Genomic DNA, 5,606 nt, shown 5'->3' with positions numbered 1-5,606 from the left:
CCTTTTGCCTCGGTCTGTCTGTATTTCTCAAAGACTGACCCAAGAGGTTGTTCTTTGAGCCCTAAATTACATCTCCTGCCCATCTCAGATGACTGTGCCTGTCTCTTAATCTCCCTATCTCTGTCGCTTGGTCTTTTTTTGTCCCTCCCTATTTCTTTCTCTCTGTCTGTCTCTCTGTCTCTGTCTCTGTCTCTGGGACTGTCTCTTTTCCTTGGCCTTGTCTCTCTGTTTCATCATCTCTCTAATCTCCATAGAGATCTCACCCCTGGAATTTTCATACTACTGACCCTTCCCATAAATCATCCTGGAGTTTCCCCTTCCCCTGGATGGGGCTCCCGGAAGGGATGCAAAGGAGCCAGACTCTGCTGGGGAGTGCTCCCTCCTGGCTCAGCTGGAGGGGACCCCACATTTCCACCTAATTCCCAAAGAAGGCATAAACCAGCCTGGGACAAAGGGCAGCACTGGGGGTGGGGGCATGGGGCAGGAGCCTCTGTGGCCCTGGGCCTCGCTGGGATTTGGCTGTGGACAAAAGGAGGCTGGCAGTCCCGGTGGGTGGCCCGTGCAAGGACGTGTGCGGAGGGAGGGACAAGATTTCTGTGTGATGGTGACGGGCTCAGCCTGGAGCCAGTCTGCCAGCTTCCTGGCTGTGTGGGGAGTCCAGACTCCTCCTTCCCCCCTAACAGAGAACATCCTGGCCCAGGATAAGCTTAAAGCCCAGGGAAAGGATCAGGAGGTGGGGGGCCCATGGGCACTGGGCCAGGCTGAAAACAGGACCCTAGTGTGCCAATCCCCAGGTCTCACAGCCAAATGCTTCAGGGACCAGGCAAGTGACATTAAGGGAAGCAAGTGCAGGAAAGAAAACCAAACAAGATGAGGCTACATGACAAGTGATCTTCTGCTTGAGGGTTGGGGTGGAACAGGGAGGAAGATCTTCCCATTTAAAAAAAAAATGAGAATAAATATATACATTTTTAAACAGCTTTACTGAGATCACACACCCTAAGTTCACGCATTTCAAATGTACAATTCAAGAGTTTCTAATATATTCACAGAGTTGTGCAGCCATCACCATGGTCAATTCTAGAACATTTTCACCACCTCAAAAAGAAACCCCATACCCTTTAGCTATCGCACCCCTGGACCCCCATACCCCCTCCTCAGCCCTAAGCAACCCCTAATCTGTGTTCAGTCTCTATAGAGGTCCCTACTCTGGACTTTTGCATGAATGGAATCATATGTGAACTTTTGTGACTGGCGTCTTTCACTTAGCCTGTTTTCAAGGTTCAATCAAGTTGCAGCGTCTCTCAGTACTTCATTCCTTTTTATGGTCAAATGATATTCCACTGTCTGGATGTGTTACAGTTTGTTTCTCTGTTTGTCCATTGATGGACATTTGGATTGTTTCTACTTTTTGGCTATTATGAATAATGCTGCTATAAATATTCGTGTACAAGTTTTTGTTTGGACATGTGTTTCATTTCCTTTGTATATTTACCTAGGAGTGGAATTGTTTGGTTAATAATAATATATTTTTAAAAACCTCCTTATGGGTCATATCTAGCTCAAGAGCCACCAGTTGTAATCTCCCAGGTACAGCTCACGTTTAAATGGGGTATGGGGGCTCCTTCTTTGCCTGACCCCCTGCCCTCCTGAGCTTCAGGAGGAGGTGTATTCCCCAGAGCTACCAGTTCCAGGAGGGGACCATATATAACAATAGTGCCTACCACACACGAAGGGTGATGGCTTTGAGTGAATCATTAAAAATGTCAAATGCTTAGAACTGCACCCAGCACCCAGCAAGCTCTCAGTAATTGTTACTACCCTGGGCCTCCCCGGAAAGGCTGAGCCCTGTGCTGGCCAGATGGTGGGGGCAGATGGCTAGGACTTGTTCTGTAGCCTTTCTCCTCCCAGCCTGAGGGAGGAGGCAGGGCTCCACCCCCTTTAGCAGGACAGTGGGAAACATCTAGACTAGGGACCCTCCGTGGGAAGGGAATGTCATCACAAGAGGGCCCCAGAAAGGGGGTCAGGAAGTGATTCTCCAGCTCGATACAAACACTGCTCCCCTCATTCATTCATTCAACAAACATTTTCTATAATACCTGCTTGGTAATAGGTGAGTGGTGAGGACATGGGAGTCAGGGAGGGCTCCCCGGAGGAGACATCTGAGCTGAGAATCTGAATGATGTAGGGGAACGAGCCAGATGAAGCAGAGGAGAGGATGTTCCAGGCAGAGGGACCAGAATCTCAGAATCTGCAAAGGCCTAGCGGTAAGAAGAGCGAATAGTTTTTACATGACTTCTGTGTGTGTGCCAGGGCTGTGTTCCGCAATGCTGGTGACATTTTCGGTACCTAAAGAAATCCCTGGTCCCTGCCTTCATGGAGCTCCAGCAGGGGACAGAAATAAATTGCCAGAGAGTGACAACCTGTGCTGCAAAGGGGAGGCCCAGGCAGAGAGTCAGGGCTGGGATGGGGGAAAGAGAGGCTGAGGGGTCAGGGCTGGGATGGGGAAGATCAGAGACTGTGTCTTGACTCAGACCAAAAGAAGATCAAGGAAGGCTTCCTGGAGGCTTCCTGGAGGAGAGGATAGGGCTCCAAACAGTCTCTGTTTGAGAATCTGTTGAAAGCTCCGGAAACCACACACACACACACACACACACACACACACACACACACACACACACACACACGTCGCAGGCATTTCCAAGTACTCCCACTCCCTCAAGCCCCTCTCTGGGACGCCCCCATTGCCCCACCCCCAACCACCTTGTATAAATGTGCCAAAATTAGGGGTAGGGGATGCCAACAACGCTGGAAAATGTTGAGGTCGCATTTCGGCTTTCTGGGGGTGGGAGCCGTCTTATGAGATCCTCCTCCACCCCACCCCCCACGCCCACCACATATTCTCGTCCTACCCTCCACCCCGCCCCTCCTGGTCTGGAACTTGTGCCAACGACCCAGTTCTCAACCTGTCTGTCTCACGCACTAATCCCCAGCCCGGCGCGGGGGCCCTTGGCACAAGCCGAGGCCGACGCGTTCTCTTCTGGAATGTCCAGAAGGAAACAGTCCAGGCGGTCACCGCGTCTGCTGGACAAGCGCCGCAGCGCCCCCTGGCGGTCACCTCTCGCCGGCGCAGCACAAGCCTGCCGCGCCCTCTAGCGGCCGGTACACGCACAGCCTTTAGCGAGCGCCCGGCGCCGTCTGAGCTCCAACTTGGGATTTGCCGGCGGGGTCACAGTCACAGCTGGTGCCGAAATGGCAGCTTCCTTTGTTCCAGGCACTGTTCTCAGTGCTTTGCACATATCACTTCATTTAATCCTCACATCAGCCCCATTTTCCTTATTTGAAGCACAGGAAATTCACGCCAGACCACACAGCTACTAAGGGGCAGAGCCTAGACAGAATCTCAGGCCGTCTGCCTCCAGAGTCCATTTTCTGAACCATTTAAAAATAATTATTAAGTGAACTAATGTGATGACTGGGATTTGCTTCAAATTCATTCTGTGGATCAGCTGAGCCTCCAGAAGGAAAGAACTTGGGTCCCTGGAATACCACGCTGTCACCCTAGATCTTTTACTTCTGGAGTATTCTGTGAGGGAGCAATTAACTTCTTTTTTGTCAACATATTTCAAAGTCTCTTTGTCCCAGCAGCTCAGCTCATCCCCTAAATGGGTGCATCAGAATTACCTGGAGGACTTGTTAAATCAGAGTTTGCTGGGCTCCACCCCCAGGATTTCTGATTCAGTTAGTTTGGGGTGGGGACAGAGAATTTGTGATTCAACTAAGCTCCTAGGGGATAGGATGCTGCTGAATCTGGGGACCACACTCTGGGAACCACTGCCTTCAGTAAGGCAGGTGCTTGACACGTGTTTTGCGTGCCCAGCATTCATTCTTTCCCTTTGGGAGAACTACCCTTTTAAAAAAAAATTCGGTTTTATTGAGATATATTCTCATATCATACAATCATCCATGGTGTACAATGCACTTCTTCTGTGTGTCTGGATCCAACCATTCCCCAGAACTTTTCAGTAATGTGGAATTTTCTCTCATATCCCACACCAAATCTATCAGCCAAATCTGTCAGCTCTACCTACAAGACATGTCCCAATACCACTCTTAGGTATATACCCCGAAGAATTGAAAATAGGGACTTAAATAGATGCTTGCATGCCAGTGTTCAGAGAGGCATTATTCACATTTGCCAAAAGTGGAAACAACCCAAGTGTCCAATCAACAGATGAGTGAATAAGCAAAATGCAATATACAGGTACATAGAATGGAATATTACTCAGACATAGAAAAGAATGAAGTTCTGATACATGCTACAACACGGATGAACCTTAAAGACATTATGCTAAGTGAAATAAACCAGAGATGAAAGGACAACTATTGTATGACTCAACTTATATGAAATATCCAGAATAAGCAAATTCAGAAACAAAGAGAGGGGAGAGACTGGGGAGTTATTACTTAATGGGTAAAGAGTTTCTTTTTTGAGTAGTTAAGAAGCTTTGGTAATGGATGGTGATGATGGCAACACAACACTGTAATTAATGCCATTGAACTGTACATTTAAAAATGGTTAAAATGGCATTGTGTTATGTATGTTACCACAATGAAAAAATAAATTAGAAAAAAAAAAGAGGTGTCCCATCCTTACTATGGTATGAATGAGAACATTACTGGGTCAACTGACAAGACTGGAATACAAACAGTAGATTAAGTCAAATTCAAGTAATGTTAATTTACTAGTGTTAATCCCTGTACTCTGGTTATATGAGAGTTGATCCCCGTTCTTAGGAAATACACACTGAAGCATTTACAGGTAAAGAGCCGTGGTATATGTAACTTAACCACAAATGGTTCAGAAAAAATATCATTGTATACACACACACATATATACACAAATATCTGTGTGTATGTATGTAACACACACACATAATAGAGGGGGTGGAGAACAAATGATAAAGCAAATGGGGAAAAAGATTAACAACTGGTAAATCTGGGTAGAGGGTATATGAGTGTTTCTGTACTATTCTTACTCTTGCAACATTTTTGTAAGTTTGAAATTACTTACAAAAAAAAATTAAACAAGAGATCTAAAAATGTATCCTCCAGATGTTCTTCGGTATGCTGATTAAACTACTGATTAAACTTTACACTTGATTTTAACAAAGTTTATACGGTAAAATTTCAAGGATTACTACTGAAAGAATAGAAATAGGGTGTGCATATTCTAGATGGGTAGGGGGAAAAGAAAGAGGAAAAAATAACATAAGACCAAACCAAACAGGAAATGCAACCAATTCAAGGAAACCTAAATGAGAGGAAAATAAAAGAAGCATTTAAAAATGGGGACAATAGAATCATAAAGTATGGTGGTAGAATTAAATCAAATATATAGCTGATCACAAACACAAAAAAAGTATCCCAAATCCAAACACTTCTCCCTATCTCCACTGCTTCCGCTCCTGCCTCACCCTCCTCTCCTACCAGCACTTTGCAGTGCTGACCCCTCACTGTCTCCCTGCTCCCTCCCCTGTCCACCCCCTGGTCTTCTGCAAAGGCAGCCAGAGGGTCCTCGTGAACACCTGAGTCAGATCAAGCAG

This window comes from Choloepus didactylus, chromosome 27, assembly GCF_015220235.1.
Source record: "Choloepus didactylus isolate mChoDid1 chromosome 27, mChoDid1.pri, whole genome shotgun sequence".
Classification (NCBI taxonomy): domain Eukaryota; kingdom Metazoa; phylum Chordata; class Mammalia; order Pilosa; family Megalonychidae; genus Choloepus; species Choloepus didactylus.
This window is presented reverse-complemented; position numbering follows the sequence as displayed.